Source organism: Oncorhynchus keta, chromosome 15, assembly GCF_023373465.1.
Source record: "Oncorhynchus keta strain PuntledgeMale-10-30-2019 chromosome 15, Oket_V2, whole genome shotgun sequence".
NCBI lineage: Eukaryota > Metazoa > Chordata > Actinopteri > Salmoniformes > Salmonidae > Oncorhynchus > Oncorhynchus keta.
In genome coordinates, this window is record NC_068435.1 from 3,235,084 (window position 1) to 3,243,121 (window position 8,038).

At 45.5% G+C, this 8,038-nt stretch overlaps 1 long non-coding RNA gene across 1 annotated transcript in view; it reads right to left on the bottom strand.

Annotated features, from left to right (window-relative positions):
• Window positions 1-4,687: 4,687 nt before the first annotated feature.
• LOC127907499 (uncharacterized) overlaps window positions 4,688-8,038 on the bottom strand; it is a 6,117-nt gene continuing 2,766 nt past the window's right edge. Inside the window, exon 3 of the long non-coding RNA XR_008064604.1 lies at window positions 4,688-4,764. This is a non-coding gene — a long non-coding RNA (uncharacterized LOC127907499). The remainder of the gene's footprint in view (window positions 4,765-8,038) is intronic.

Here is an 8,038-nt window from a genome sequence, read left to right on the forward strand (position 1 = left end):
AAAAATGAAGAATGTCTTGTCAGTACCTGTTCTTCCACGGTCCACAGCTGATTGAAGAACGCGGAATAAGCACGCCTAATATTGTGCAGAAGTTGAACATGTCTATACACTGAGTGGACAAATCATTAAGTACACCTGCACTTTCCATGAGATAGACTGACCAGGTGAATCCAGGTGAAAGCTATGATCCCTTATTGATGTCAGGTGTTAAATCCACTTCAAATCGGTGTAGATGAAAGGGAGGAGACGGGTTAAAGAAGGATTTTTAACCTTCAGACAATTGAGATATGGATTGTGTCAGGCACACCGGTTTGAGTGTGTCAAGAACTGCAACGCTGCTGGGTTTTTCACGCTCAACAGTTTGCCTTGTTTATCAAGGATGGTCCACCACCTAAAAGACATCCAGCCATCTGGACAACTGTGGGAAGCATTGGAGTGAACATGGGCCAGCATCCCTGTGGAACGCTTTCAACACCTTGTAGAGTCAACATGGGCCAGCATCCCTGTGGAACACTTTTAACACCTTGTAGAGTCAACATGGGCCAGCATCCCTGTGGAACGCTTTCGACACCTTGTAGAGTCAACATGGGCCAGCATCCCTGTGGAACGCTTTCGACACCTTGTAGAGTGAACATGGGCCAGCATCCCTGTGGAACGCTTTCAACACCTTGTAGAGTCAACATGGGACAGCATCCCCGTGGAACGCTTTCAACACCTTGTAGAGTCAACATGGGCCAGCATCCCTGTGGAACGCTTTAGACACCTTGTAGAGTCAACATGGGCCAGCATCCCCGTGGAACGCTTTCGACACCTTGTAGAGTCAACATGGGCCAGCATCCCCGTGGAACGCTTTCAACACCTTGTAGAGTCAACATGGGCCAGCATCCCTGTGGAACGCTTTCAACACCTTGTAGAGTCAACATGGGCCAGCATCCCCGTGGAACGCTTTCAACACCTTGTAGAGTCAACATGGACCAGCATCCCCGTGGAACGCTTTAGACACCTTGTAGAGTCAACATGGACCAGCATCCCTGTGGAACGCTTTCGACACCTTGTAGAGTCAACATGGGCCATCATCCCTGTGGAACGCTTTCAACACCTTGTAGAGTCAACATGGGCCAGTCTCCCTGTGGATCGCTTTCAACACCTTGTAGAGTCAACATGGGCCAGCATCCCTGTGGGCGCTTTCAACACCTTGTAGAGTCAACATGGACCAGCATCCCTGTGGAACGCTTTAGACACCTTGTAGAGTCAACATGGACCAGCATCCCCCTGTGGAACGCTTTCAACACCTTGTAGAGTCAACATGGACCAGCATCCCTGTGGAACGCTTTAGACACCTTGTAGAGTCAACATGGGCCAGCATCCCTGTGGAACGCTTTCAACACCTTGTAGAGTCAACATGGGGCCAGCATCCCTGTGGAACGCTTTCAACACCTTGTAGAGTCAACATGGGCCAGCATCCCTGTGGGCGCTTCCGACACCTTGTAGAGTCAACATGGGCCAGCATCCCTGTGGAACGCTTTCAACACCTTGTAGAGTCAACATGGGCCAGCATCCCTGTGGAACGCTCTCGACACCTTGTAGAGTCAACATGGGCCAGCATCCCTGTGGATCGCTTTCAACACCTTGTAGAGTCAACATGGGGCCAGCATCCCTGTGGGCACGCTTTCGACACCTTGTAGAGTCAACATGGGCCAGTATCCCTGTGGAACGCTTTCAACACCTTGTGGAGTCAACATGGGGCCAGCATCCCTGTGGAACGCTTTCGACACCTTGTAGAGTCAACATGGGCCAGCATCCCTGCATCCCTGTGGAACGCTTTCAACACCTTGTAGAGTCAACATGGGCCAGCATCCCTGTGGAACGCTTTCGACACCTTGTAGAGTCAACATGGGCCAGCATCCCTGTGGAACGCTTTAGACACCTTGTAGAGTCAACATGGGCCAGCATCCCTGTGGAACGCTTTCGACACCTTGTAGAGTCAACATGGGCCAGCATCCCTGTGGAACGCTTTCAACACCTTGTAGAGTCAACATGGGCCAGCATCCCTGTGGAACGCTTTCAACACCTTGTAGAGTCCATGCCTCGTCGAATTAAGGCTGTTCTGAGGGGAAAGAGATCTCTAATTATTAAAAGAGAGATCTCTAATTATTAAAAGAGAGATTGCAAGTTAACATTTCACTGTGTACACTTTTCTTTATCATGTGCATATGACAAACATAGATTTCAAGAGCGCCTTGGTTTTTCAAGATTAGTAATAAACCCTCAAATCCAAAACACACTGAGTCCGCAGCCCTCTGACTGACGACCACGTTAAGGCAAATAAATATCATGTTTGAAAGTCAAAGTCCAGTCCACTGTGAATAAATGCCTCCTGTCTAGCCAGTGTATTTTCTTACAAGCTCTGACTCTGCTACTTTGAGGAATGTTTTTACTGATTACAGGGCATTCGGAAAGTATTCAGACCCCTTGAGTTATTCCACATTTTGTTTACGTTACAGCCTTATTCTAAAATGTCTCTTTCCCTTCATCACACAATACCCCATAATGACATCACAATACCCCATAATGACATCACAATACCCCATAATGACATCACAATACCCCATAATGACATCACAATACCCCATAATGACATCACAATACCCCATAAAGACATCACAATACCCCATAATGACATCACAATACCCCATAAAGACATCACAATACCCCATAATGACATCACAATACCCCATAAAGACATCACAATACCCCATAAAGACATCACAATACCACATAAAGACATCACAATACCCCATAAAGACATCACAATACCCCATAAAGACATCACAATACCCCATAAAGACATCACAATACCCCATAATGACATCACAATACCCCATAATGACATCACAATACCCCATAATGACATCACAATACCCCATAATGACATCACAATACCCCATAATGACATCACAATACCCCAGAAATGTTTGCAAATGTATAAAAATAAATGTTACCTAAATATCACATTTACAGAAGTATTCAGACCCTACACCTCAGTACTTTGTTGAAGCAACCTTCGGCAGCGATTACAGACTTGAGTCTTCTTGGGTATGATGCTACAAGCTTGGTACACCTGTATTTGGGGAGTTTCTCCCATTCTTCTCTGCAGAACCTCTCAAATTCTGTCAGGTTGGATGGGGAGCGTTGCTGCACAGTTATTTTCAGGTCTCTCCAGAGATGTTTGATCGGGTTCAAGTTTGGGCTCTGGCCACTCTAGGACATTTATTTATTTTACCAGGTAGGCAAGTTGAGAACAAGTTCTCATTTAAAACTGCGACCTGACCAAGATAAAGCAAAGCTGTTTGGCACTTACAACAACACAGAGTTACACATGGAGTAAAACAAACATACAGTCAATAATACAGTAGAAAAATAAGTCTATACACAATGTGAGCAAATGAGGTGAGAAGGGAGGTAAAGGCAATAAATAGGCCATGGTGGCGAAGTAAATACAATATAGCAATTAAAAACTGGAATGATAGATTTAACAGTAGATGAGTGTGCAAAGTAGAAATACTGGGGTGCAAAGGAGCAAAATAAATACAGTAGGGGAAGCGGTAGTTGTTTGGGCTATTTATAGGTGGGCTATGTACATGTGCAGTAATCTGTAAGATGCTCTGACAGTTGGTGCTTAAAGCTAGTGAGGGAGATAAGTGTTTCCAGTTTCAGAGATTTTTGCAGTTCGTTCCAGTCATTGCCAGCAGAAAACTGGAAGGAGAGGCAGCCAAAGGAGGAATTGGCTTTGGGGATGACCAGTGAAATATACCTGCTGGAGCGCGTGCTACAGGTGGGTGCTGCTACCAGCAAGCAGAGATAAGGCGGGACTTTACCTAGCAGGGTCTTGTAGATGACCTGGAGCCAGTGGGTTTGGCGACGAGTATGATGCGAGGGCCAGCCAACGAGGGCAGGTCACAGTGGTGGGTGGTATATGGGGCTTTGGTGACAAAACGGATGGCACAGAGACTTGTCCTGAATCCATTCCTGCGTTGTCTTGGTTGTGTGCTTAGGGTCGTTGTCCTGTTGGAAAGTGAACCTTCACCCCAGTCTGAGATCCTGAGTGTTCTGGAGCAGGTTTTCATCAAGGATTTTGCTGTACTGCGCTTCGTTCATCTTTCCCTCGATCCTGACTAGTCTCCCAGTCCCTGCCACTGAAAAACATCCCCACAGCTTGATGCTGCCACCACCATGCTTCACCGTAGGGATGGTGCCAGTTGTCCTTCTGGAAGCTTCCCCTATCTCCACAGAGGAACTCACCTCCCTGACCAAGGTCCTTCTCCCCAGATTGCTCAGTTTGGCCGAGCAGCTTAGGAAGAGTCTTTGTGGTTCCAAACATCTTCCATTTAAGAATGATGGTTTTGGTATCTTTCCCACTGTGTTCTTGGGGACCTTCAATGCTGCAGAAATGTTTACTTCCCCAGATCTGTGCCTCGACACAATCCTGTCTCGGAGCTCTACGGACAATTCCTTCGACCTCATGGCTTGGTTTTGCTGACATGCACTGTCAACTGTGGGACCTTACTGACAGTAAATCTCAGTAAGACAAAAATAATGGTGTTCCAAATAAGGTCCAGTAGGCAGGACCACAATTCCATCTAGATATAGATCATGCCCTAGAGCACACAAAAAAAACTATACATACCTCGGCCTAAACATCAGCACCACAGGTAACTTCCACAAAGCTGTGAACCATCTGAGAGACAAGGCAAGAAGGGCCTTCTGTGCCATCAAAAGGGATATAAAATTTGACATGCCAATTAGGATCTGGCTAAAAACACTTGAATCAGTTATAAAACTCATTGCCCTTTATGGTTGAGGTCTGGGGTCCGCTCACCAACCAGGAATCCACAAAATGGGACAAACACCAATTTGAGACTCTTCATGCAGAATTCTGCCAAAAAATACCCTCTGTGTACAGTCGTGGCCAAAAGTTTTGAGAATGACACAAATATTAATTTTCAAAGTTTGCTGCTTCAGTGACTTTAGATATTTTTGTCAGATGTTAGTATGGAATACTGAAGTATAATTACAAGCATTTCATAAGTGTCAAATTATTTTATTGACAATTACTTGAAGTTGATGCAAAGAGTCAATATTTTCAGTGTTGACCCTTCTTTTTCCAAGACCTCTGCAATCCGCCCTGGCATGCTGTCAATTAACTTCTGGGCCACATCCTGACTGATGGCAGCCCATTCTTGCATAATCAACGCTTGGAGTTTGTCAGAATGTGGGTTTTTGTTTGTCCACCTGCCTCTTGAGGATTGACCACAAGTTCTCAATGGGATTAAGGTCTGGGGAGTTTCCTGGCCATGGACCCAAAATATCAATGTTTTGTTCCCCAAGCCACTTAGTTATCACTTTTGCCTTATGGCGAGGTGCTCCATCGTGCTGGAAATGGCACTGTTCGTCACCAGACTGTTCCTGGATGGTTGGGAGAAGTTGCTCTCGGAGGATGTGTTGGTACCAGTCTTTATTCATGGCTGTGTTCTTTGGCAAAATTGTGAGTGAGCCCACTCCCTTGGCTGAGAAGTAACCCCACACATGAATGGTCTCAGGATGCTTTACTGTTGGCATGACACGGGACTGATGGTAGCGCTCACCTTGTCTTCTCCGGACAAGCTTTTTTCCGGATGCCACAAACAATCGGAAAGGGGACTCATCAGAGAAAATGACTTTACCCCAGTCCTCAGCAGTCCAATCCCTGTACCTTTTGCAGAATATCAGTCTGTCCATGATGTTTATCCTGGAGAGAAATGGCTTCTTTGCTGCCCTTCTTGACACCAGGTCATCCTCCAAAAGTCTTCGCCTAACTGCGTGCAGATGGCCTGCTGCCATTCCCGAGCAAGCTCTGTACTGGTGGTGCCCCGATCCCACAGCTGAATCACCTTTAAAAGCTGTCCTGGTGCTTGCTGAACTTTCTTGGGCACCCTGAAGCCTTCTTCACAACAACTGAACCGCTCTCCTTGAAGTTCTTGATGATCCGATAAATGGTTGATTTAGGTGCAATCTTACTGGCAGCAATATCCTTGCCTGTGAAGCCCTATTTGTGCAAAGCAATGATGCACGTGTTTCCTTGCAGGTAACCATGGTTGACAGAGGAAGAACAATGATTCCAAGCACAACCCTCCTTTTGAAGCTTCCAGTCTGTTATTCAAACTCAATCAGCATGACAGAGTAATCTCCAGCCTTGTCCTCGTCAACACTCACACCTGTGTTAACGAGAGAATCAATGACATGATGTCAGCTGGTCCTTTTGTGGCAGGCCTGAAATGCAGTGGAAATGTTTTTGGGGGATTCAGTTCATTTGCATGGCAAAGAGGGACTTTGCAATTCATCTGATCACTCTTCATAACATTCTGGAGTATATGCAAATTGCCATCACACAAATTCAAGCAACAGACTGTGAAAATTAATATTTGTGTCTTTCTCAAAACTTTTGGCCACGACTGTACAACATAAAACACCAAATAATGCATTCAGAGCAGAATTAGGCCGATACCCGCTAATTATCAAAATCCAGAATAGAGCCGTTAAATTCTACAACCACCTAAAAGGAAGCGATTCTCAGAACCTTCCATAACAAAGCCATCACCTACAGAGAAACCCGGAGAAGAGTCCCCTAAGCAAGCTGGTCCTGGGGCTCTGTTCACAAACACAAACAGACCCCACAGAGCCCCAGAACAGCAACACAATTAGACCCAATCAAATCATGAGAAAACAAAAAGATAATTACTTGACACATTTGAAATAATTAACAAAAAAACAGAGCAAACTAGAATGATATTTGGCCCTAAACAGAGAGTACACAGTGGCAAAATACCTGGCCACTGTGACTGACCCAAACTTAAGGAAAGCTTTGACTACGTAAAGACTCAGTGAGCATAGCCTTGCTATTGAGAAAGTCCGCCGTAGACAGACCTGGCTCTCAAGAGAAGACAGGCTATGTGCTCACTGCCCACAAAATGAGGTGGAAACTGAGCTGCACTTCCTAACCTTCCTAACCTCCTGCCCAATGTATGACCATATTAGAGATACATATTTCCCTCAGATTACACAGATCCACAAAGAATTCAAAAACAAACCCAATTTTGATAAACTCCCGTATCTCCTGGGTGAAATACCACAGTGTGCCATCACAGCAGCAACATGTGTGATCTGTTGCCATGAGAAAAGTGCAACGAGAGAGAGAGAGAGAGAGAGAGAGAGAGTAATGAAGATGAGAGTGTAGATGTGTTTACAAGAGAAACAAAGAGAGAATACAAAACGATCAATAGATTAAAGACGTAATGGCCTGCATCCCAAATGGAACACTATTCTATATAGTGGACTCCTTTAGACCAGGGACAAATGTAACCCTATTCTGTATAGTGGACTCCTTTAGACCAGGGACACTATGGAACAATATACTATGTAGGCCGTGGGGACTCCTATGTAGGCAGTAGGGGAATAGACTATGTAGGCAGGGGAATAGACTATGTAGGCACTATTCTATGTAGGCAGTGGGGGTATAGACTATGGGCACAAATGGAATAGACTATGTAGGCAGTAGGGAATAGACTATGTAGGCAGTAGTGAGACTCCTATGTAGGCAGTAGGGAATAGACAAATGTAGACTATGTAGGCAGTAGGGGAATAGGCTATGTAGGCAGTAGGGGACTAGACTATGTAGGCAGTAGGGGAATCCTATGTAGGCCAGTAGGACAAATGGGCAGTACACTATTCTAGGGGAATAGGCTATGTGGAGTAGGGGTTAGACCAGGGACAAATGGGACTAGACTATTAGGCAGTAGGGGAATAGGCTATGTGGAGTAGGGAATATACTATGTAGGCAGGGAATAAATGTAACCAGTAGGGAATAGACTATGTAGGCAGTAGGGGAATAGACTATGTAGGCCGTAGGGACAGACTATGTAGGCAGTAGGGAATAGACTATGTAGTGGGAATAGACTATGTAGGCAGTAGGGGAATAGACTATGTAGGCAGTAGGGGGTAT